The 26,778-nt window shown below is 49.2% G+C and overlaps 1 long non-coding RNA gene across 1 annotated transcript; it reads left to right on the forward strand.

The window, feature by feature from the left end:
* The first annotated feature begins 18,490 nt into the window (after nt 1-18,490).
* LOC138296346 (uncharacterized) lies at nt 18,491-26,032 on the forward strand. The gene is made up of 2 exons (XR_011203815.1): nt 18,491-18,998; nt 24,998-26,032. It is a non-coding gene; the product is annotated as an uncharacterized lncRNA (long non-coding RNA).
* The last annotated feature ends 746 nt before the right edge of the window (nt 26,033-26,778 follow it).

A 26,778-nucleotide genomic window follows, 5' to 3' on the forward strand; every position in this document is an offset into this window, starting at 1 on the left:
AGGATGTTCTAACTTTGATCACCAAACCCCACCTTATTAACAAGCTGGTGCTGGCACAGTCTCCTTCTCATCACTGCTTAATGCCTCCTTTCATATTGGAGTTCAGGAACAACCAAGATCTGCTGCTAATCAATGGGCAAGACAGTATTTATGCATGGTTCCACTGTACGATGTGCTGTCAGGAAATTATGCCCACGATCCCTCACTCTAGCATGGGACCTGCAACCTCGCCGATGGACTGCGCACTGGGGATCGAAACAGTGCTTAATTTGAAAAACATATGTCCCAGAGCCTTTGTCATGAGGCCACAGAAAGTTGCACCACCCATTGCCCCTGCTAGCGCAGTCAATGGCATACCAACATAACAACTAACCATCACATGATTACTAGTCTTTCAATTCAGCCTGTTGGAGGCCCCCAGGGTTGTAAGAATGGCTTTGGAGGCAGGTATTAGTTGTTTTTAATGTAGAATGAATTACAATTCAACACTATAAGTAAGCAGTGCATTCCACATTTAGGAATGGGACAATGGTGTGATTGTTTTACTAACCATTGATTACGGCCATGCTTCACAGGTGGGCAGTGTCCCAGTTGGAAAGATCCGTCTAGGCAGAGCGCAGGCAAACACAGACGGGGATGACTTATCATAATTACGCTGAGACAGGTAATGATATAACATATACAATATGTTGCTTAGGGCACAGTTAGAAAAGACTTTACAAAAAAAAAGTATATTAAAACAAGCCAAATTACGATTGGGATTGCCACTCACAGAAGTGTGGATAAAGTTCAGGTCCCCAGGAATAAGTGTTGGAGGGCACCCAAGGGCAACCACCAGCAGAAATTCAGCACTCCTGACGGCCTTAAATGAGCTGCGAAAGTCTATTACACCCCCTGGATCTTCGTTCAAGGACAGAGATGTTTTAAAACATGGGCAAAGTGGACAATTGCCCAGGACACCCACTTTCCAGAGTCCACCCTGGTAAATGAATGGAATAGTCACAAGACTCTCTTTATTCCACTCTTGCTCTCTTTCTCTCTTTCTCCACCTATCTCTGCTCACCTCTGCCTCTCTCTCCCTATTCTTAACTAACCACTCAATATCTTTCGACCTACCTCTCTGTCTGCACATCACGTATCTCTTGCTACAGCATCTCTCTCTTCCTATGTTTCTCACTCGCTTTACCTCTCTATCTCCCTGTAGCTCAGTCTTACCTGCTGCTATGTTTTGTTGTTCTCTCTTGTTTTTCTTTCCCATCTTTCTCTACTTCATCTCTCTACCTCTAAATTGTTTTATCTCGTCTCCCTCGACTTCACAAAACAGCATTACCGCACCTTTCTTTCTCTCTATCCCCTCCTCTTTTAACTTCAACTCTCTCAAACTCACCACTCATGAATGCTTGATTTAGTTGAAAATGATTAATACATTTAAAGTTCTTCTGAACAGGGAGCCCCAAAATGTGTCTTGCCAGGGCCACACAAATCCTTAATATGAGACTGTTCAAAGGTCACAGGAGTTGGTGGGGATCCGAAAATCCAAAGGCTGTGTTTAGCACCAGAATCACTAGTTTTAGAGAGCCAGAAAACCTCACAAGACGCCAGGGTCCACATGAGGCTCAACCTGGTGCTTGCTGTTTATTCATTTAAACGCTCCTCCAAGCCTTCCACATCCGGATGATTCAGTGCCACGTGGTCGTGTTTCTTCCAGAGAGGCCACGCTGACAACTTGTTTTTTACATGGCTGCCCCATGGCGGAAACAACGTGTCCATGAAGTGAAGCTAAAGCAGAGCCGAGCCGGCCACCATAGCAACATTGAGTGAGCACCCGCAGAACAAGCTAACAGGCTATTAAGATGTCAACTGCCTGGCAGACAGCGCGTATTAATCATGTGCCCTGGGCTGAATTTATGACAGCAGAGCGCTTCATTGAGCACTAGTGTTGAGGAATTTCTCTGGAAAACGTGACTAATGTAATTTAGTGCAGTGGTGTGGGCAACAGTACTAAAATTTGTTAGACTAACTCCCAATGCACATACATGCAAACCGACCCGATTTAGACGGGACACTCAGGCTTTTTTAAGCTAAAAATTACTATATTTTACCTGTCCCACCTGAAATTGCCTCTGATTCAGTGCATGTAAATGGGGAAAATGCATTCTCCCTCTTTTTCTCAAAATTTCCATCTTTCCCTATGTTAAATGTTGGTATGTATGAATGCGTAGTATTTGGCAGGGCTGCAGGTTAGCGAGCTAACAGAAGTTATGAACCCTTGGAACCTTACGAGTCCCCAGGATGCTGGGGAAAAGGCCGCAAATTTGGAATGGATACTTTTTGTGGAAATGTTATTAAAGCCTAAACGCAAAGTACCCCTAACATCCAAAAATTGGGTTGGGGGGAACCTCTAGCAGTCAAGAGCTTAACAGAATAGAGTTTTCTTCTCGATAGCGAGCAAATTCATATTCTTCAATGATCTCTGGCACATTTTCTACTATTTCATGCTTGGTACAGTGACCAGACGCCCCGGATTTCCCCAGACAGTCCCGGTTTTTAGAGGACTGTCCCCGTTTCCCGACGCTTCTCTTAATTTTAAATAAATGTCCCGGTTTTTTGGACAAAGGTCAGATCATTAAATAAATGTCCCGGTTTTTGGGACAAAGGTCAGATCATCTAGGGAAGCACAAGTTAAAGACACCTACAAAGTATGAAATCATAAAGTAATAGATAAATATCTGTGACTGTCAGGCAACGCAGGGCAACGTGTTCCCCTGTCTGCTTCCAGCAGAGAGAGGGAGTGGGGAGCAGAGAGTGGGAGCGGGTTGGGGGTGCAGGGTGGGAGGTCAAGCCAATGTGTGTGTGTGTGTGTGTGTGTATATATATATAATAATATGTATGCTAACGCAGATGTCTTATTTAGAAATTACTAATGAAATGTAATAATGAATTTTGTAACAAATAAATAATGTAGAAAAATAATGTGCACGTTTGAAATTGTGACCTTTGAGAATGGCCACTAGTGTTCACGAAAGTACTAATCTATGATTAATATGTATGAAACATTGAAAATGTATTAGATTAATGTACTAATATGTCATATTGAGAGTTATCATCTATGTTCCTGTTTATTAATTGTAGGCCTAAACTTAGCGAGTGTCTAGGCCTAGTTTTGCCAGTCCTCGTGCAGAAGCTGTATTTCTTAGCGTTTGATGAAAACTGCTGACAAAGTGAGTTAGCTGTGAAATGCTCATTGTTTTGATAAAAATGCTTAACTGAAGCTTTCTGTGGGAACCGACGGACAGGAGATGAGGTCTCTTGTAATGTATCAAACCGTGTGTAATGTGCGCTAGATGCACCTTCCCAGGACGCGAACAATGAAGACACTCACTGGAGGAGAAGATGCAACAATTTTGATACCTGACGAGCCAGATGATGAGAACATCATAAGGTGAACTAATCAACGACATGAGAAAGAAGAAATATTAGAATTCATAGATTTGGGGTAGTAAGACTATTGGGTAGAGTAATAACATACAATTAATTGACCAATTGGAAGTTAGGGGATAGTTTGGGTGACTTTGATATAACAACCTGACAGAGGGAAAAGATTGAGACAAGATGCTAGGCAGACCGCTGACTAGAAGAAGAGATTTGAGATTCTGTCATTGGGCTCATACTCTCTGACTGAGAGCCTGATGTGTTGCTGATTGATTGATGACCTGGTGACGAAGACTGATTCTGTTTGCTGATCCATACCGAGGATAGGTAGATATGACAATATGACTGAAATTAATTTTTGTGCCTTTTCTTTCTAGGTACCAAATGCGCTGTCTTAGTTAGTTTTCTTAGTTAGATGTTTTCTAAATTCTTGTTCTAAATTTTATGGGAAGACCGGAGGCTCCTATTATGCATTTAGGTGGTCATTACAACATTGGCGATAAAAGCCGCTTACCGCCGTGCAGAAGACCGCCAATACACCGCCGCGGCTGCGGAATTCCGCCACAGCTATTATGACCCACATCTCTGAATCCGCCAAAAATCAGACACCCACACAAGTCCACCACACCAAAGGTCAGTGATAAACTGGCGAAAACAAAACCTCCACCGTCACGCCAACAGAAACACGCTCATGCTATCACGACCCACGAATCCACGCGGCGGTCTTTCAACCGCGGTATTCCATTGGCGGTACACACCGCTGCGCTCAAAATACACACACATCTCCAAAACACTGCCACATTGGACAATTCGAAATACACACACCTGATACACATACAAACACCACTCCCACACAATCAATACTATATAAAACACACACCCACATCACCCACAAACCCCTACGACCACAATTACAGAGAGAAGGCCAGAGAGACAGCACAGCATAGACAATTCCCCCACACAGGGGCACACAACACCATCACCCACATAACATCCACGCATAAAACACCACACACCACTACACATCACCACACTCATCACCACATACACCACCCCACACATCACCTACACCACCCCATGGCACGGCAAAGACACCCCAGGTTCTCAGAGGAGAAGTTCAGGGTCATGGTGGAGGAAATCGTACAGGTAGAGCCACAGCTATTTGGATCACAGGTGCAGCACACCTCCATAGCTAGGAAGATGGAGCTATGGCGAAGAATAGTTGACAGGGTCAACGCAGTGGGACAGCACCCAAGAAATCGGGAGGACATCAGGAAGAGGTGGAACGACCTACGGGGGAAGGTGCGTTCCGTGGTCTCCAGGCACAACATCGCAGTACAGCGGACTGGGGGCAGACCCTCACCTCCTCCCCCACAACTAACAACATGGGAGGAGCAGGTCTTGACCATTATGCATCCTGAGGGCCTCAGAGGAGTCAGTGGAGGAATGGACCCTGGTAAGTCAAATCTTAACTATCATATCCCCCACCCTACCTGCATGCTATCACAGACCCCCACCCTCACCCCCTCCCCTATCACTCCAACTCTTCACTAATGTACTAATAACACAAACCACCCATCCCAACACCAAGCCCTGCATGACACAACAAAGCATGGACACCCCTCACTAAAGCATGCCCACTGCACATACCCATAACACCCCCCAACCATCATCACACAAGCCCCCACACAGGAATGCTAGCACTGGGGTACACGGTCACCCACCCATTGCACACCATGACACACACAGATGCAATAATCATGCTTTTACACCCCTGCAGGACCACTACCCAACGTCACCAGACAGGAGGGTCCAGACATCTCCACCCCACCCACAGAAGAGGCCCACAGTGATGACAGCAGCTCTGTCCAACTGGATCCAGATGACCAGCCCGGACCATCGTGGGCCTCGGGACAGTCGGTTCCCCACACCCAGTCACAGGCCACCACAGACCTTCCACCCTCTGGTAACACCAACACAGCACCCACCCAGCGGGCCCATACCTCCGTCCCCAGGACACGTCAATCAGATGTGTGTCCACCACTACAGGGAACCCAGGATAACCCACCACCCCAACAACAACAGGGACCTGGGGGCAGTGGTAGTGGGCACACGGTCCAGGGGACGGAGGCCCAGGAACACAGGGGAACTGGGAGGGCTGCCGTGCAACAGGGGGCGGACAGGCCTAGGGAACCCACTCTCCACGAGGCCCTCTCCTCCATCATGGGAGCATACCACCACTACCAGGAGACGATGGCAACGGTCCTGGCCAAGTTCCAGGAGACCCAGTGCCTGCAGGAGGAACAGTATTTGGGCTTCAGGGAGGAACTTAGAACCATCAGCACCGCCCTGGGCACCATTGTAGGGGTGCTGAAGGAGATACTGAACACCAGGAGGGACACCGTGGCACTCCAAGGGGCCCCTGACACTAGCATGGACGAAGAACTGCCCACCACCTCCGCCGGCGCTAGTGGACAGGACGCCCCGCCACAGGACCACCACACCAGCACCCCACCCCCTGCAGACGGAGAACCACCCCGCAAGCGGTCCCTGAGATCCAGGAACAGGACAGAGCACGATGGCAAAACCCCAGCCAAGAAATGAGACCACCCTGATTGTCAACCCACTCTCCCACTTTGTAACCCTGTCCATATTGGAACTGCCCCAGCTCCACTTCCTATGCCCATATGGGCAATGCACCTGTGAGACTAAGAGACTGGACTCTGCCATGGACATTCCTCCACCATCACCCCTCACCATTTTACCACCCCCCTCCAATATTTAGCACTTCAATAAACACCCTTGAAGCACAAAACAATCTGGAGTCAGTCTGTGATTTCGAAAATGTGTATTAGCAATGACAGTGACAAAATCCGTTCTCATATGTAATGGCAACATACCTATGTCACACATCTCAAGTCCATGAGGAATGTAAGCAGATGACACACGTTGGTAACCACACCTGTGAAACCGTAATGGAAATGTACAACTCAGTTACCATATACTGGTTGAAATCGACAGACAGGATAGAGGTAGAAGTGTGAAAGTACTTGTAGTAGGCAGGAATGTGTTCTCATCTCTGTCTCACTGGAAATATTGCTGGATAACTGAGTCCCTGTTGTCAATGTCTTCTTCCTCTGCTTCCTCCTCATCACTGTCCACAGGCTCCACAGCTGCCACAACACCGCCATCTGGACCATCCTCCTGCAGAAAAGGCACCTGGCATCGCAAAGCCAGATTGTGAAGCATACAGAAGGCGATGATGATCTGGCACACCTTCCTTGGTGAGTAGAATAGGGAACCACCTGTCATATGGAGTCACCTGAACCTGGCCTTCAGGAGGCCGAAGGTGCGTTCTATCACCCTCCTAGTCCGCCCATGGGCCTCATTGTAGCGTTCCTCTGCCCTGGTCCTGGGATGCCTCACTGGGGTCAGTAGCCATGACAGGTTGGGGTAACCAGAGTCCCCTAATAGCCACACCCGGTGCCTCTGGAGTTGACCCATCACATAAGGGATGCTGCTATTCCGCAGGATGTAAGCGTCATGCACAGAGCCAGGGAACATAGACTTTACCTGGGAGATGTACTGGTCTGCCAAACATACCATCTGTACATTCATGGAATGATAACTCTTCCGGTTCCTGTACACCTGTTCACTCCTGTGGGGGGGGGGAACCAGAGCTACATGGGTCCCATCAATGCCACCTATGATGTTGGGGATATGTCCCAGGGCATAGAAGTCACCTTTCACTGTAGCCAAATCCTCCACCTGAGGGAAAACGATGTGGCTCTGCATATGTTTCAGCAGGGCAGATAACACTCTGGACAACACGTTGGAAAACATAGGCTGGGACATCCCTGATGCCATGGCCACTGTTGTTTGAAATGAGCCACTTGCAAGGAAATGGAGCACTGATAGCACCTGCACTTGAGGGGGGATCCCTGTGGGATGGCGGATTGCTGACATCAGGTCAGGCTCCAACTGGGTACACAGTTCCTGGATTGTGGCACAGTCAAACCTGTAGGTGATGATTAAATATCGCTCCTCCATTGTCAACAGGTCCACCGGCGGGCGGTACACCAGAGGCTTCCGCCGTCTCCTCACATGTCCCAGCGGACGGTGCCTAGGAAGGACAACAGTGACCACAGAGTCAAACAACTCAGAGGTATGTACCCACATTCTACACAGAACACGAAACATAATCCAAAAAGTTGTCTGTATGTGTGTTGAGTCTAGGCCTAGGTATGTGTGACACAGTTGAAAATTAAGCCATGTGGGCCCCTGAAATGGCGGCTGCCTGACCTCTAAACTGGGACAATGGGATGTGAGGTAACTGCGCTGGCGTGTACACCATCGCGGTAGGCGGTCGAAGACCGCGGCGCAATGCTGCATTGGTTAACATTGGACCCTATGGGTCCCAGGAGCCAATGACGAAGTGCGCCGGCGGTGATGATACGCACCGCCGCGGACGTCACCGCCACGGACGTGACCGCCATTTTCTAACTGTTCAATCACTCGATACTTGATCTTCGACAGGAGAGGACCTACACTGCAAGTGCTGCTATCACCTCGGTCTAAAAGAGACAATGGCTCATGCATCTGGGGAAAGGGCCCCTGCCTTCACTGCACAGGAGTTGGAGAAGCTCGTGGACGGGATCCTCCCCCAGTACACGTTACTCTACGGTCTTCCAGACCAACACGTAAGTACACAGGGAGCGAGTTGTATGGGCTATGCCTGTGTGGAGAGGGCTGGTTGTAAGAATGAGGGGGGCACAGTTCTGCGTACATGAAGGACTGTGAATGCATGTGCCATATGGCAAGGGTAGGGATGTGGGCCACTCACTTTGATGGTGCAGTTGGTAATGACTTCTCTTCTTCCCCTGTACATGTCATGTAGGTCAGCGCCCACCAGAAGAAGGATATTTGGCGTGCCATCGCCAAGGATGTTCGGACCCTGGGGGTCCACCACAGACGGAGCACCCACTGCCGGAAAAGATGGGAGGACATTCGCCGCTGGAGCAACAAGACGGCGGAGGCTCAGCTGGGGATGGCCTCCCAACGTGGGAGGGGTGCCCGTCGCACCATGACCCCCCTGATGTTCCGGATCCTGGCGGTGGCCTACCCTGAGTTGGATGGGCGCTTGAGGGCATCACAGCAGACACAAGGGGGTGAGTACAACATCATTCTGCGGACTTTGCGTGCAGTGAAGGAGTCTGGGTGGGGGAGGAGGGCTGTGGGTTCCCCTAGGCCAGGGCGAGTTCCGCCAAGTACAGCTGTACATGCCCCTGTGTCATCTATGTGTGCTGATGTCCACCATAGCCATGTAGGCCTTATCGCAGGAACTGCATCTGTAGAGCCCAACAGCGCGGCGTAGTGCAGGGGGCTGCTGTGTCTGTATTGTCCGCCAACGGTAGCGGTAAGCCATGCACTCAGCCTGTCTTTCTTCGGTCCCCCCACCCCCTTTTTGTGGTCTCCCTGTTCTTGTGTGCATCAGCATCATCAGGCGGAGGCACAGTGGCACCAGAGCTCGAGGGAGCTGCATCCCACATGGCCATGAAGGGCCACACCATGGACTCGGAATACACCAGTGGGACGGAGGGCGACGGGAGCTTCACAGCGGGCACAGGATCAGCAACCAGCGACACGGACTCGTCCTCCGATGGGAGCTCCCTTGTGGTGGTGGCAAAATCTGTGCCCCCCACTTCTACAGGTACAGCCACCACCCCCCTTACCAGCACCGCCCTCCCAGCAGCCCCTCAGCATTCGCCCCGTGCCCGCTCACCCAGGAGGTTGGGCATCACCTTCGCCCCAGGCAACTCAGCCCCTGCCCCTGTCACCTCTGCTGCCCTCAGTGAGGAGGCCATTGACCTCCTCAGGTCACTCACTGTTGGGCAGTCTTCCATTTTGAATGCCATCGTTCATTCTGGTCAGGCTGCCCTTCATCGAACCCTGCAAACTCTGGCCTCAGCACTGATGGCAGCCATTGTCCCTGTCTCTAGCCTCCCCCCTCCAAGTTCCTCCACCCAGACCCAATCCCATGTACCCCAGCCTATCCCAAGCACACCATAAGACCAGCATGCACACACGTCATCACACAAGGGAAGCTCAGGCAAACATAAGCAGCACACATCCCACAGGCACTCATGCAAGCATCACACACATACAGACACAGCAACATCCATTGCCTCCACTGTGTCCCCCTCCTCGTCGTCTCCCTCCTCCCTCCCAGTGTCGTCTACACTCTACTACAGCCAATAGGTCCCACACCAGCACAGCCACCACCACACCCCGCTCACCTGCACTCACCACCCCCACTACCATTTACACGTCCCCTGTGTCCTCTCCCAGTGTGTCTGTGACGCCCCCTCCCAAAGTACACAAACACAGGCACACACCCACCCAACATACATCCACCTCACGACAGCCTCCAGCGCATGCACCTGCACCCAAAGTCACAAAAGTTACACCTCCTAAAACCACCTCCTCTTCCTCCACTCCCAGACCCCCTCCAGCTACCCATCCCAGTGTTCCTAAGAAACTTTTCCTGACCAAGCTTGACCTCTTTCCCACCCCCCCCTCCAATTCATAGGTCCCGTACTAGCACCTCAGCCAAAACATCTCCTGTACCAGTGGTGCCTGTTAGAGGAATGTGGAGTGCCCCGGGCACCAGGGCAGCCAGTGTGACACGGAGCCACAGCACAGCCAGTCCCCCCCCCTGTGAAGCACCAGAAGTTGGACAGTGCCTGGCGGGAGTGGGGGAAGGCTCCAGCCAGCAAATCCGCTCACAAGGGTCCCGGAGGGAGTGTTCACTCAGTTGTGACTCCGCTGAAGGTGAGGAAGGGGCAGAAGAAATCGCCAAAGTCTGGGAAGAGCAGCACGGCGGAGAACACCGCCATCATCCCCGCTGCCCAGGAGCCCACCGCCAGCTCCATCGTCACTGGCCAAGAGGCCACCGCCAGAGTCAGTGCCCAGGAGGGCAGCCCCATCGTCACTGGCCAGGAGGCCACCGCCAGAGTCAGTGCCCAGGAGGGCAGCCCCATCGTCACTGGCCAGGAGTTCACCACCAGAGTCAGTGCCCAGGCGGGCAGCCCCATCGTCACTGGCCAAGAGGCCACCGCCAGAGTCAGTGCCCAGGAGGCCACCGCCAGCCACAGCCCAGCTGCCCAGGAGGGCCCCGGCAGCCACAGCCCAGCTGCCCAATGAAGGACCGCCAGCCCCAGCCCAGCTGGGCAATGAAGGACCGCCATGGCAAGCACCGCTGAACAGGTCAGAAACTGCAAAGTCAAGCACCGCTGAACAGGGCAAGCACCGCTGACCAGGGCAAGCACCGCTGAACAGGTCAGAAACTGAAAAGTCAAGCACCGCTGAACAGGGCAAGCACTGCTGAACAGGGCAAAGACCGCCATGGCAAGCACCGCTGAACAGGTCAGAAACTGCAAAGTCAAGCACCGCTGAACAGGGCAAGCACCCTGAAGAGGGCAAAGACCGCCATGGCAAGCACCGCTGAACAGGTCAGAAACTGCAAACTGCAAAGTCAAGCACCGCTGAACAGGGCAAACAACGCTGAACAGGGCAAAGGCCGCCATGGCAAGCACCGCTGAACAGGTCAGAAACTGCAAAGTCAAGCACCGCTGAACAGGGCAAGCACCGCTGAACAGGGCAAAGACTGCCAACTCAAGCACCGCTAGCCCATGAGCGGCAGGGGCAGTGACGGTACTGGGACCGTCACGGGGAGAGTGATGCCCTCTGGGCACCAGTCCCCCTCCAGAACCAGTGGAGACATGCATCCACTCCGTCTGTCCTTGCCAGGATGAAGCACTCTGGGCACCAGTCCCCCTCCAGAACCAGTGGAGACATGCATCCACTCCTTCTGTCCTTGCCAGGATGAAGCACTCTGGGCACCAGTCCCCCTCCAGAACCAGTGGAGACATGCATCCACTCCGTCTGTCCTTCACAGGATGAAGCACTCTGGGCACCAGTCCCCCTCCAGAACCAGTGGAGACTGTTATCCACTTGAGAGACTGTGGCTTTGCACTCCCTAGGATTGAACAGAGGGCAAACCACCCACTGTAGAGACTTGAGGAACTGTGGCTTTGAACTCCCCAGGATTGAACAGTGGGCAAACCACCCACTGTAGAAACTTGAGAGACTGTGGCTTTGCACTCCCCAGGATACATCAATGGGCATGGAGGCCCCTCGTGGATCTGGCGTGGTGCACTCATCCGGCTGAGGTGCCCCCCCTTCCCTTCCCCCTGAGGTGCCTGTTGTATTTCTATCTGATGCCCCGGCAGTGTTCTCTCCGCTTTGATCGGTATCTGATGTGGGCCTCGCCCATGCATTTTGGGCCCAGTGGTCCACGGACAATGAATGGTGCATTACCTGCACTACTAATCGTGATGTATATTTTGACGACTGTGTATATATATCTGTATATATTTGGTTACTGCATTTTGATATATTACAATGGTTGAACTCATTTCCTTTTGTCTTTGCATTCTTCTGGGGGTTTGGGGGTTGTTACTATAATGTTTGGATATGCATTGGTGTGTGTGTTGTAGTGGGTGAGGGTCGGGGTGGGGGTGTTGCGTGTGTGTGTCCCTGACTTTTGCCTCCCCCTCCCCCATGTCGTAAGCGCAGTACTCACCGTTGTCTTTGGCGCCGGCGATGATGATGGTCGTATAGGAGCAGGAAGACTATCGCAGGGAGTATTTGGAGTTCTGGTTCCATGGTGTCCTCCTTCCTCGTGGAGTGTGTAGAGGTGAGCGTTTTCCCTTTGAAATGGCTGTTTCCGCCGTGTTTTTATCCACGGTGAATCCGCCCCGGAAAAGGTGTCGGATTGGTAGGTTGTGGTACATTGTCTTCCGCCTGTCTGTTGGCGGTGACCGCCAAGCTGTTTGTCTGTACCGCCGTGGCAGTCGGAGTGTTAAAGTGGCTGTTTTTGTTGGCGGTTTCCGCCACAGTCATAATTCCAATTTTTTTACCACCGGCCTGTTTGTGGTCTTACCGCCGCTTTAACACCGTCCACTAGGGTTGTAATGACCCCCTTAGTCATTTCTTTATTTTTAACAGCAGCTGCAGTCAAGAACAAAACTATGGATCCCATAATGCTAAAGGAAGTAGCCAATGAGGATCAAAAGGTAGTTTAAAGTAATGGACCAATCACTAACAATGCATACTAATAATACCTATCTTGACTGGGAACAACCCTCTTTTCTAGCTGCTCGCAGTCTAGTTAAGTACAACTTCTCCTTATATTCATTGACTTCTTTATACATGTTTTGCGTTTTACATATGTGTGTTAGTTGAAGGTTATCTAATTTGCGCTTTATATGCCTTTGTATTAGTTTTCTGTTTCAGAGTCGGCTTGTAGGCGCATGTTATTTTCTTCATACGCGGCGCGCGCCGCTTGCTGGCGTTGTCGCTAGTTTGTTCTCCTCAGCGCACACCGTTATCTCGGTCGCCCGCTGAGGAGAATTCCATTACCACCTGACACACTTCGCTGAGCGCGTCCTCCCTAGAGCAGTTTCGACTGTTTCTGCGGCTTGTGGTTTTCATGGGGGTGCCTTCCGACACGCCTCATTAGAGGCAGCTGCTCCCAGTTCCCAGCGCGTCTACTGACACGCTTCAGTGACATTATTTACTCACCGCTTGGCTGGTCTTATTTCCTTTCCTCTACCTCTTGCCAGCGTGTTCTGTGGAGGTTCCGGTTTTCTTTTTTTCTGGCAGCTTGTTTGATCCGCCCAGGGGCAGGGCTCTCTCCTCATTCTCACTTAGGTGAGAATTTTTAACCCTTTCTTCAGGCAATTGATTGTATTCCCTTTTGGTCATTTTTTCTAGCACCATGGACAGCTCTAACCACCCAATGTTGACTCAGGAGGAGGAGGAAGACGTCCTCAAAGAGAATCTGAATGACTTTATTCAGTCCACAGTGGAACAGGCTATGGCAGTTTCGTGGCAGAAATTATCAAAGAATTTAGAAAATTCTGTAGTTAATCTGGTGTCAAAAACCATGCTGGCCCAATCTGCGGGGGAAGGCAGAAAGCATCACAATCCATCTAAGAACACTAAAGCGACGCTATTGGTGAGTGACAAAAGTTCACATGTGGCAGAGGACATGGTTCCTCAAAGGCCTCCGATAAAGGAGGGGTTATTGAATAAAACGTCTACAAAATGCATGGTTAAATCCAAACACATTTCTTCACCAGTTTCTATATCAAAAAGTATGGACACCGATGACGAAGTGCAAGACCCTAACTCGGATTCGGATACTTCCAACAGGGACGTTGGAGATGTCATCTCCCTTCCTCCTCTCAAAAAAGCTAAAGTTGGGTCCCAAGACTTTGCGGGTTCTTGCACAATACTTGATGCTGAAGGGGTGCCTATGTTCGATCCGGCTAACATCCAGCATCCTAATTCGACGGAGTGGTTCCCTATGGACCATGTGGCAGAGTATGTGACAGCCAGGTTGCGTACCCCCTTAGATAAACAGGTGCGAGTGAAGCTCAGATCTGAATGTCCTCCTCCCTCCCATTCCTCTAAGATTACTGGAACTCTGTCTATTGACACCTCCCTTATTACCTTTTTTACTAAATATGGCAAGGACCCACGGAAGGGGGTTGATAAAGCTTGGTCTTCTTGCCAAGATAAACTGTTAGACATTGTGGGACCCCTAACCCGTATATTTGACTTGGCAGAAACTGCTCGCTTGGAAAAAGCTTCGGTTGACCCAGCTGAACTCTCCTTGTGGGCCCAACGGGCCATTTGCTTACTAGGAAATGCCAACTCCTCCATCATGCACAAGCATAGGAAGGGCCTCCTTCTCAAACTAGATCCAAAGCTGGTCAACCTGGCAGGTACAGACCCCGGGGTCAAAGCAGAGGGTATGCTTTTTGGTGACTCTTTTATTAAGGAGCTGAGTAAATATGTGGCAACTTTTTCGTCCCTCGACAAAGCGCAGCAATCTTCAAAAAATATGTTTTCAGCACGTGTTTTTGCCAGGGCCGGCAGAGGCAGGAACCGCTTTGCCAGCCGTACCTATGCCAATCAAGGTTCCTGTGGCTACTACTGCAACACAACAACACAAGACTACAGGCCACAATTCTACCCCCAAAGGAGCAGGGGCTTCAGGAACAAGGGGAACCGGAACCCCAGGTTCTCTTCACAAGCCGGTAAGTCAAACTATTGTTTCACCTATTCTAGGGGGTCGTATTTCAACATGCCTGTCAAAATGGAAAGAACTCACATCAGATCCTTGGGTTCTAAATACCATTCAGGGATATGTTATAGAACTATTTTCAGAGCCTTTTCAAAAAATGTTCCTCCTTCCCCTCATTTCTCTCTCCAAATGATGAACCTAATATCCTCAGAAATTCAAGCTCTTCTACAAAAACAAGTGATAATCCCTTGTTCTCTGGACCCTTCAGGATTTCTCATATCAGTTTTTCTGGTGCAGAAAAAGAACATGAAGATGCGGCTGGTTATCAACCTAAGACAATTCAATCAGTTTGTTCTTTATCGGCACTTCAAGATGGAAACCATCCTACATCTCAGGGATACCTTACTCCAAGGAGATTGGATGGTAAGGTTAGACCTACAAGACGCATACCTCACCGTACCTATACACCCGGACTCCCAAAAATTCCTTCAATTCCAATGGGCCGGTCAGACTTTCCGTTTTACTTCTCTTCCTTTCGGTCTGTCTTCCGCCCGTGGTGTTTCACAAAGCTAATGAGACCTGTAGCAGCCTTTCTCAGGGCTCGAGGCATCAGATTAATTATCTACCTGGACGATATTCTAATCATGTATCAAAATCGCACCTCTCTTCTTTCTCAGGTGCACTTTACTTGCACGCTTCTTTCAGATCTAGGCTTTATCATAAACTACAAAAAATCTTCCTTAGAGCCGATCCAAAAGATCGAGTTTCTAGGTTTCCTGGTAGATTCAGTTTCAGCTTCTCTTCTTCTTCCTTCTTCAAAGATAAAAACTATCAAGTCGGAAATTCTCCTCATTCTACACAATTCTCGACTTTCCCTCCGATCCCTTGCGAGAGTCGTAGGACTCCTCTCTTCTTCAATTCAAGCTATTTTCCCAAGTCCTCTCCACTCCCGTGCTTTGCAGAGACTAAAAATCCGCCATCTCCAAAGAGGGCTAGCTTATTCCGATTCCATAGCGCTAGACCAGGACTCTCGAGCGGAACTTCAATGGTGGACAGACCATTTAGACGCCTGGAACGGCAGGACTATCTGCGCATCAGCCCCAGATTTTGTATTAGAATCAGATGCAAGTCTTCTGGGTTGGGGGGCCCGTTGTGGTACAATCTCGACTGGAGGCTCATGGTCTCGAGAGGAATCAAAACTGCATATAAACTGTTTAGAGGGGCGTGTCCAAGATGGCGGAGCGCTAAGACGTGCCCGCCAGCGCTCCACCGCCTCGACCCAGCAAAGTGCCTTGCGGCCCCTCTGGGGGAAGCCTGGAGGCTCCCCCCGCATCGTGAGGCTCTCCCGTGGGTTTCTTGCCGCTCGGCGGTGGCCGGGTCCGGGCTGCGCCGCTCCCGCGGGGAGAGCGGAGTTCGGCCCGAGAGTCGGGGCGGCGCGAGAGGTGGCCTGGGCCCCGGGATGGGCCCTACTCCGGCGGCCCTTCTGAGCGTGGCGCTGAGGGATCGGGGGCCTGGGGGCTCACTCTGGGCCCCAGAGCAGCTGGATTGCGCTGCGGGCCCCGGCCCCGAGAGGCTTGAGCGTCCTGAGGGAGAGGGGCTCTCCCTCATGTGCCGTCAGATCGGGGCGGCGGACAAGGCCTCCTCACTCTGGCGCCTTGGAGTGGGGCCTTGTGAAGTGCGAGGCCCCAATAGAAGGTAGGGGCCCAGTTGCCTGGCCCCCGGGCTGCTTAATTCCAACATTTAAACTTTTAATAAGTGTGGTCCTGCATACCCGTGGGAAAAGGCACCAGAAGCGGATCGCTGCAGGTGGTGGCTGCTGAGGGTTGGATCCAGGCGCGGCCTCAAGCAAGGTGGCATATACTGATCGGCCTCAGATGGAGACCCTAGTGGCCCTGCAGGATTTAACCGGCGAGGCGCGACCAGGCCGGTGCGCCATGGCGACATCAAACTCCAAACGTGAGCATAGGAGAGTTGGGTGGAGACAGATCCAGAGGAGAGTTCTCCTGTTACGAAGGGCTTTCTGACCTCCCTGTTTGAGTCGCTCCGAGGCAATATCCAAGAGCTGCGTAGGGACATCTCACAGGAGGTGAAGGAGTTACGAGGAGAGGCTACCTCCTTGGGTGAACGTGTATCGCAGCTAGAGGATAGTGAGATCCCTCGCGTTGAAGAGGTGGCAGGCCTGCAACAGGAGGTAGTCCGCCTCCGAGAGCAGCAGGACCTCCTCCAGATGACGGTCGAGGATTTGGAAAATCGCTCGAGGCGACAAAATATTCGCATTAGAGGGGCTCCGGTTGGTGCTGAAAAGGAGGACATTGGGGGCTACGTGGTGGACCTGTATCGCTCTCTGCTTGGCCCGGATGAGACACGGGAGGTGGTCCTGGATCGGGTTCATCGAGTTGGGCGTGCCGGGGGCCCTGGAGACTGCCCTCCAGACATCTTAGCTTGTCTCCATAATTTTGTTCTTAAAGAAAAGATTCTACAGCGGGCCCGCAACCTTCAGCATGTACTCTTTCGAGGGCATGAACTCCAACTATTCCATGACCTATCTGTGCGGACCTTGCAGAGGCGGAGAGAATTTAGACCGATCACGGATCACTTGAGAGCACACAATGGCCCTCATTCTGACCCTGGCGGTCGGCGGAGAGACGGCGGTCGGACCGCGAACAGACCGGCGGTATTAAAAATGGCATTCTGACCGCGGCGGTCCCCGCCGCGACCGACCGCTACTTCTCCACTCCGACCGCCGCGGCGGTCATGACCGCGGGGCTGGAGTTTGCGCACTCCGGCCCGGCGGTCGTCCCAAGACCGCCAAGGGTATTATGACCCTGCCTACCGCCGCGGTTTCTTGCGGGCGGGAACCGCCGTGCGAACCATGGCGGTAAGCACTATCGGGGCCAGGGAATTCCTTCCCTGGCACTGATAGGGGTCTCCCCCACCCCCCACTACCCACCCGAGTCCTCCCCCCACACCCTCCACCCCCCTGCCACCCCCCAGAGGTGGTACGAACCCCCTCCCCACCCCCACCCCGACATGCACATACATGTACCGCGACATGCACACACCCCCAACATGCACATATACACACCCCCTACACACACATACACAACGGGGACACATACCCGCACACATACATGCCGACATGCGCACCTGCCGAACAGCACACATTACCCATAGACACAGCAGCACCCCCCGCCCGCATACACGCACTCACACACCCCCTCTACACACTCACACGCACACCCCCATGCACGCCCACATCACACAACACCCCCCCACCCCCTCCCCTCACGGACGATCAACTTACCTTGTGCGTTGGTCCTCCGGGAGGCGACGGGAGCCATAGGGACGTGACCGCCAACAGAAGACCGCCAACAGAAGACCGCCACACAGAAATGTGGGTCGTAATTCTGTGGGCGGTGTTCTGCTGGCGTGGCGGTGGAGGTTGATCAGTCTCCACTTTCCCGCCGACCGCCAGTGTGGCTGCTGGCGGTTTTCCGGCGGAACGCTTGTTAGAATTAATTTTGAATTGCTTCGTTTCTTTTACACGTGTAAGTTTGAGCTTTTGTTGTCTCTGAACGCACTGTCTATCACATATGTTATCTTATGTATATTTGTTTAGGTAAAATAAGCCTGGTTCCACGCCATGGGCTTGCAGCTGGTTTCTTTCCCTAACTGGGGCACTGTATTCATTATAATTGTGTGTTCAAATAACTAACTGACCTCGGCTGTGGTATTTTGGGGAGGGAAAGGCTGATATCTATACCTTTGAACAACGTAATCCTTTGAAGGGTCTCAAGAATGTGGGGAGTCAGGCAGCTGCAGAAGGGAGGCAAGGACAAGGCTGGGAATGGAACAAGTGTGTGGATACTGATTAACTCCTTAAAAATATCTGTATGATGTATATCATTAGTTACACATTTTATGTATCCTTTGATGTATGAGTATAAATATCACTGTTAAACGCTTTATAGCAGCACACTTTACTTCGGGCCTGGGATGCCAGTGGTAAACCTGTCCTCTTTGCTGCAGCAAAAATAAACAGACCTTTGGTCATTGATTTTTCACTCCGGCTCTCCGTGTCAAAAACTCCTTTGTAAATGCATTTGTAAGTATCTGCAAATATGTGCATTTGACAATTTGGCGCCCGAACAGGGACCTTCCAGTGGATATCTTCAGTAGCTCTGTCACGAGACGTGCTGCCAGTGGGGGGACGCCGTTCCGGAGGTGTAGATTCCAGGGGCCCCTGCACAAAGACTTAGTTTCTGAAGCAGCTGCATCTTATCCACCGGGCAGGTTTCCCCCCGTTTTCTCATGATGTCCCAGCGAAGTCCCTGAAACATCGGTGTTTATCTTGACGGATTAGTCTGACACGGGCGGCCGGAGAGAAATCCAGGAAAAAGCAGATAGTCAGGTAAGACTGTTCCTCGCTGGCTATTTGTCTGCTTTAACTTGCATTTGAGAGAATAATTGTTTTTGGATAACTTATCATTTTTGGGAATGATTAGTTCTTGGTAAATTTGCATCTGTACAAGGTACCATTTGACAATTTGTATTACATGTGTTTTTCTTGTTTGAGTAATTTGCCCAGGCCTGGAGCAATTTGTAAGTTGGTAAATATTTGAAAAGGTTTTCTTTGGTGCACATTTGAAAAAGGGTTTTTTTTTTCGGTGCAGGTTGCATTTTGAAATTTGGTGCGTGTTGCATTTTGAACAAATTAAAAGGTTAGATATGGGAAATAAGAAATGTTGGCAAGGGTTATGTCTTTGTTTTCGCCGAAATCATGTGCCACGTTTAGATAAAAAGCAACCCATTCCAAAAGAGGGAACACCAGGGTGGGACATGTTAAAGGATTATGGTTTAGAGAATAATTTGTATAATAGTATATGGCGCAAATATACTAGACATTGTCCTGACCTCCAGTGGCCGGAGGATGGGTCTTTTGATTTAAAGAAACTAACCTACCTACAGGAATGTTTGTTTCATAAAAAGGCTAGACAACATATGTTTGAAGTATACAGAAAATGGGAAATTGAGGCCACCAAAAGAAAAACGAAGTCAGATAAACTGTTAGAGAAGGAGAACCGGAGAACCATCATGCAGAAAGCCGCCCTGTACCACCATTCCCAAACCCAGAAAAGAATTGAGTCTGAAGATAGAGTCCATAGGGCCCAGGTGGAGGGAAGTTATGTATCAAAGCCAACAGAACCCAAACATGCATTAGAGGAAGATGAGGTAATGCTACAGCTATTAGATAATAGCCCTACTGCACCTCCACCTTACACACCCCCTGCAGTAGCCCAACCTATCATGGGGGCACAGCAACAGCAGCAAGGGCAAGGGCACAATTTGGGAAATCCAGGTGCACCACTACAGCAGCATGTGCCACAGCCACCACAGCCTCTAGCTCAAGCCACCCAAATAGCCCAAGTCCTAATCCCTCCGCCACCTGCCCCACCACTACCAGCCAACACTGCAAGATTACCAATAATGTCCCCTGCCCCTAATACCCCAAATGGACAACGCCGACGGTGCACAGCCACTCACTCACTTTCACCCATATGGAGCACACCTATGAAGTCGATTTCGCCCCCTGGTACCCGCTCCACTATTGGGGATTGGGAAAAACGGGTTATCAAGGATCAGTCAGATAACTGGATGTCACATCTTATTTACACCCACACCGATATTATGGACACAATACAACAGATGTCACATTTTGGACAGCAATTAGCACTGTTGTATATGATTGAAAAATTGGAGAGGGATTGGAAGTCTTGCATTACAGATTCTACCCCTCTCCCTTATGAACAAGAATTAAACCAATTATGGCGGGACAGTAGGGCTTGTATTCTTGATAGTAGCAGCATAAATGAGGGAGTACGCATTTGTGTCATAGCCAGGGAAGATGTTCTAAATAGATATGACAAGGGGTACCCAATGAGGGAAGTGCACCCTGATATGCCCACTGCAGCTGCAGTCGCAGCAGCAGCTGCCGCCGGACAACCAGCTCCCGTGCCGGTGGCCCAATTTGTTCATATACCATGGAAAAGGGAGGAGGTAATGGCTATAAAGAAAGACTTGCCAGACCCTCGAAAGAATCCAGCTGGATTCTATCGGGACCTTAGAACTGCCATTTCCACCACAACCATGACTCTCAAAGACATTGACTATTTTTTTGGTGTTTTATTGGGTCCTGAAGTTTGGCATAAAATTAGAAGAGTAGATGATGCACCTACTTTGGGAAATACATGGGGGGGTTTAGAAGCACATGAAGCACAAAGGGCACCAGGAACCCTGCCGCATCAGGATATTTTAGATTTACCTAATCGGATATTGACTAAGTTAGAAACTGTTATACCTCTTCAGACTGTGGATTGGGGAAAGCTTGCCACTTATAAACAGAAAATAGGTGAAGATGTCCCAGATTATTTTACTCGAATTGAACAAGCGTTCATAGATTTTAGCGGTCAAGACCTCGCCACCGTAACAGGTGTCACACTATTTGTAGAACGCTTTGTTAATGGCCTTCTACCTGAAATATCACAAAAATTAAAAGCAACAGAGAGTTCGTGGATGACGAAGGGACAGGCAGAGATTTTGCAGATGGCGCAATACTATGAGAGCAGGTACAAGGAAGAATTAGAAAAGAATGAGAAGTCAGTAAAAGAATTGAAGAAAAAGGCATTATTACAGCAGGCATACCCTCAGCGGGATGCAACCCCTCAGCAAAGGGGTGGCCCACCAAGGGGACGGGGAAGGGGTCGAGGCCGAGGTACATCTGCACCACCCCAAGACCGCCGATTAAATATCAACCAATGTGCCTACTGTAAGCAGGATGGACATTGGCGTGATACTTGCCCATTACTGGAAGGAAGGCAAAGTATGTCACTTCATAGAGGGAACGCGGCAGGTAATGCACGAGGACGAGGAAGAGGTAGAACTGATCAGAATTCGCAGAATGAGAATCAGGTCCCGCGTAACACTAATATTTTTGACAATGCATTTGAACGACAATATTATGCTGATGATTTCTTTTCTGAATCCTACAATTATTAGGACAGCCACAGACAGGGCCAGGGGCGAGTAAGTATTCCTGTAGATCAAAATGGTCCCTACATTGATGTAAAAATCGAAGGAGAGGGCCATAAGTTTCTTCTAGATACTGGTGCCACCAGAACATCTATTGCACATTCTGCAGTCCCCGGGGCTCCCCTGTCTGGGCTTCATACCACATCAATTGGGATTTCTGGAATCCCCGTGGTGAGCCCCATCTCAACACCTATGAGAGTAACTGTAGGCCCATTTACAGTACACACGCCACTCTCTTTAACATCAGGTTGCAATGAAAACTTGTTTGCATTAGATTTGTTAAAGAAATTAAATGCAGTTATTCACTGTTCAATGGATGGTGTCTATGTAACTATGGATAGTGTTTCCCCAACTCGGTGCATGTTCTCACAGGAATACGACTTACCCCCAGAGCTACAGGAAATAGACCCTCGCTTATGGGCCAAAGGCAAGAATGATGTAGGCATTATGGATATCGACCCTATTGTAATAAAAATCAAACCAGGTGCCCGGTTACCTCGTGTTCCTCAATACAAATTACCTAAATCAAGCGAAAAAGGGCTCAAGGCAGTCATATCTGATCTTGTGCATGCAGGTGTCATAAAGGAAATAGTGAGCAGCCCATGTAACAGTCCAATCCTTCCTGTTGTAAAGAAACGAAATGATGCTAATAGATTAGATGGTGAGCAATCATTTACTGATAACACAGTATATCGATTAGTTATTGATCTCCGAGAAATTAATAAAATAGTAATTCCCCAGTTTCCCGTGGTCCCAGACATGAATAGTCTTTTCACCATGATCCCACCCTCTGCGTGTTTTTTCACCGTAATCGATTTGAAGAATGCTTTCTTTAGCATTCCAATTGCCGAAGAATCTCAATATTTGTTTAGCTTTGCGATTTTTGGTAGATCATTCGCGATGACAAGAATTCCACAGGGCTTTGTTGAGTCCCCGAGCATATATAGTCAATGTCTTAAACGTCAATTAGACCAATTCAATCCACCTACAGGCTCTGCGTTGTTGCAGTACATTGATGATATTTTAATTGCCTCAGATTCCATGACACAATGTAAGACTGATACTGTTGCATTATTACATCATTTAGCACCTCTGGGCCATAAGGTGTCCCTTCCAAAATTGCAGTATTGTAGAGAGGAGGTCACCTATCTAGGACACCTCCTCTCTAAGGAGGGAAGGAGATTACATCCAGACAGAATTAAACTGGTTCATACAATGACTGCACCACGCACCCCTTCTGAAGTCCGAGCATTTTTGGGATTTACATCTTTTTGCAGACAGTGGATTCCAAATTTTTCACTTATAGCAAAACCATTGACTGCTCTGACACTTTCAGATGTGCCCTCTCCTGTACCTTGGACTGACAAATGTGAGGAGGCTTTTCAAGAATTAAAAAAGGCGATGTGCTCTGCTCCTGTATTGGGTAATCCGGATTACAGCAAACCATTTGTTTTATTTGTGCATGAAAAGCATGGCTGTACATTGTCTGTTTTGACACAGGCCCAAGGTGGGAGACAACGCCCTTGTGCATACTTCTCTTCCACCTTGGACACTGTGGCGCAAGCTTTGCCTACTTGTCTTAGAGGAGTGGCTTCTGCAGCAGCTGCGGTGAAACAAAGTGAAGGGTTTGTTGGTGGCAATCCGCTCACTGTGATGGTTCCTCATGCCGTTGATATTTTGTTGAACAAGACACAGACGCAGCACCTCACCAGTGCTCGTCTAACGGGTTACGAATTAACATTGTTCAGTCCAAATATTACTTTGAAGCGGTGCAATGTCTTGAACCCAGCTACGTTACTACCCCTCCCTCAGGACAATGTGGAATTTGATCATAATTGCATTTTTGCCACTGAGGAAGAAACTAAGGGACGGGTAGACTTGACAGACACTCCCCTATCTGACCCACAGGGAGAGCTGTTTGTAGATGGGTCTTGCTTCAAGTTACCAGATGGTACGACCACTGCAGCCTATGCCGTCACCACAGTCAAAACAGTGGTTGAATCTCATAGAATCCCGCAAAATTCGGCACAGGCTGCAGAATTAATTGCCCTCACCAGAGCTTGTGAAATAAGTGAACATCTTAGTGTTAACATCTACACTGATAGCCAATATGCGTTTGGAGTAGCTCATAATTTTGGGCGACTCTGGGCGAATAGAGGCTTTATCACGTCACATGGCACTACCATCCAGCATGGCAACTTGATTGTGACACTTTTGACTGCTCTCAGTCTGCCCCGTCAGGTCGCAATCATTAAGTGTAGTGCCCACAAAAAAATTACTGATGATATAGGACGAGGAAATGCTTTTGCAGATGCTACAGCGAAAGCAACAGCACGAGCACCATTTGACAATGCATATGTTGAGAGTAGCATCAAGGGAGAACCCCAGTACGAAGTATTAGAAAATACCATGCAGTGTGTGAGAGATATTCAAGCAGAAGCAACAGCAGAGGAAAGGGAACAGTGGGAGAAGAACGGTAGACTAGACAGTGAGGGTTGTTACACAGATGACACAGACAGAAGAAGATGGATGTTACCTAATTGCTATGTACACGCTATGGTTACTATGGCTCACAGTCCTGCACACATCAGTGCCCAAGGCATCAAGACAACTTTGGACCATGTTTGGAGTAATCCTCTGATATCCAAAGCTGCTAATAACCTGGTTAAAAGTTGTATGGTGTGTGCAGTGCACAATGCAGGAAAAGGGACCCCTACGCCCCCTGGTCACTTTGCCCCTCCTGATCTCCCTTTTGAAGCTATACAGATGGATTTTATCCACATGGAACCGTGTAACAAACTGAAATACGTGTTAGTGGTAGTATGCATGTTTTCAAAATGGATAGAGGCCTACCCATTAAAAGACAATGGTGCTCTCTCTACCGCCAAAATATTACTAAAAGAATATTTTCCTAGATACGCCTTGCCACGATTAGTCTGGAGTGACAATGGCAGTCATTTTTCTAATGAGGTAATGGAGAAGGTCTGTACCGCCCTTAACATCAAACATCGATTTCATGCTGCAAATCACCCACAATCAGCGGGCCTTGTAGAAAGGTATAATTACACCTTGAAGAGCAAAATAGCTAAGATTTGTGCTGAGACCAACTTAAAATGGCCAGATGCTTTGCCCCTAGCATTAATGTCCATCAGGATGACTGCCAGTAGCAAGTCACGATTATCCCCCTATGAAGTTGTCATGGGGAGGCCAGCCAATATCTGGGGGGTACCACGACCAAAGAAGCTTTCTGAAGTGCAATATCCTTTGTTTGTAGATTACTGTAAACAATTGACTAAAGATTTGCGTTTGATCCACCAACAGGTCAAGGCCAGCCTACCGACTCCTCTTGAAGGCCCTGGTCACCCTTTTAAGCCAGGGGATTGGCTTATGACAAAGAATTTTCAAAGAACCAACAGTCTTCAGCCCAGGTGGCGGGGGCCAGCCCAGGTACTGCTTGCAACACAGACAGCGGTGAAAGTGGAAGGAAGGAAAAACTGGATACATGCTAGCCACTGTAAGCGTGCACCAATTCCACTACAGAGTACTCTAACAGCAGAATTACCATTGTCTCCTGATTACAGCGAAGTAGGGAGACAGGAAACACCTCCACAGGTTTCAAGTGCTACTTCTGCTCCTGCGGTGACACAGCAGCCCAGTGACGAAGAGTTGCTGTTTGAAGACCAACAAACTCATCGATACAACCTGCGTCCTCGCCCATCCAAATGAACAGAATTTTGAAGGTGCGTAAGGTGGTGACCCCTACGAAAAGCTACATTTACATCACCCTGATAGCTCCTAGCTTGGAATTGCAAACTGAGGTCTCTTCTGAATGGCCAAGGAATCCTTTGCTCAGCAGAATACGGCACGCCTGCCTTTGTGAAATACAGTTCCCCGCTTTCACCGCCACCGGCATTTCCGATGCCATTGATGTACCAGCATTAAAACGAGCTATCCTCACTGTTGTTACGCACACTTTGGGCGACGAGGTTGTAAATGACTGTGATGACTAAAATTCCAGCATGAACACGGGTGACTAGCCTGTGCAACGACACCAGAACATTGGTCAGAACAATTGTCTCAACGAGAACACAAGTATAGTGGGATGCAGCTTGTGCAACGCTATTCAATCAGTGGGTAAATGGAGTTAACAGTTCTGTGACTGGCGAGAAAGAAAAAAAAAAACCAAGTACCAGTTCTACGGAAGCGGCCAGCCATTAGGGTTGGTGCGGTTTGTAGTCCCAGCGGTAAAAAAAAAAAAAGAAAGGTGCCCTTTTTCTGTTTAATACCCAAGCACATCACTAATCTGGTTGAAAATTGCTGGCCTCCGCCCTCATTTTGCTGAGACACTGAACGAAACTGACAAACTATACTGAAGACTAACTTTGAAGTATTGCGACTTACTCACTGGGAGTTGAGACTCACCAGGAGTTAAAACTTGAAAAGGAGAAGCTAAGGGACCTAGGATCAAGCCAACCTCTATTGTCCTGGACCAACCAGTGCAGCCTAACTGCTAGAGTGTAAAGCACGGCGGTGCTGAACCCTAGTGGGTGTGAACATTGAAGGAAAAATTTACTTATTTGTATCTATACGTATATGATTATTAGTATAGTGATATCAATATTTTGCATTTACATATTTGGTAATTGTGTGAGTATATTTTTGAACACGCGTAGGCGGTTGAGACGAGTAAAACGGTATCATAGAAAAGTTGTAGGACCAAGGAGAAGAGCACAATAAAATTATGAAGATATATCCATTTGGCAGGACAAATATCCCTCTAGAGAATAGGGAAGAGTGGCCTTATAACTATTTCTACAAAACCATAATGAAGTACCTAGTGACCCTTATGTTAATATGTATAATGTCCAGTGGTGTTGCATCATTGTTGCAAAATCCTACCTTACATCCATTGATAAAGGTTCATGGAAAATTAGCAGAGACATTAAGTCTCACTGACTGTTGGATTTGCCGGCACTTGTCTAGACACCCCGAGGATCCTATAGGCCTTTATGAAATACCAGTATCACCAAGCGAATATGAAAGAGGGGAAGTGTGTCTTGTACCAAATACCACTTGGAGATGTGACCAACAAGAATATCAAT

This window comes from Pleurodeles waltl, chromosome 5 (assembly GCF_031143425.1).
Source record: "Pleurodeles waltl isolate 20211129_DDA chromosome 5, aPleWal1.hap1.20221129, whole genome shotgun sequence".
In the NCBI taxonomy this organism is placed as follows: domain Eukaryota; kingdom Metazoa; phylum Chordata; class Amphibia; order Caudata; family Salamandridae; genus Pleurodeles; species Pleurodeles waltl.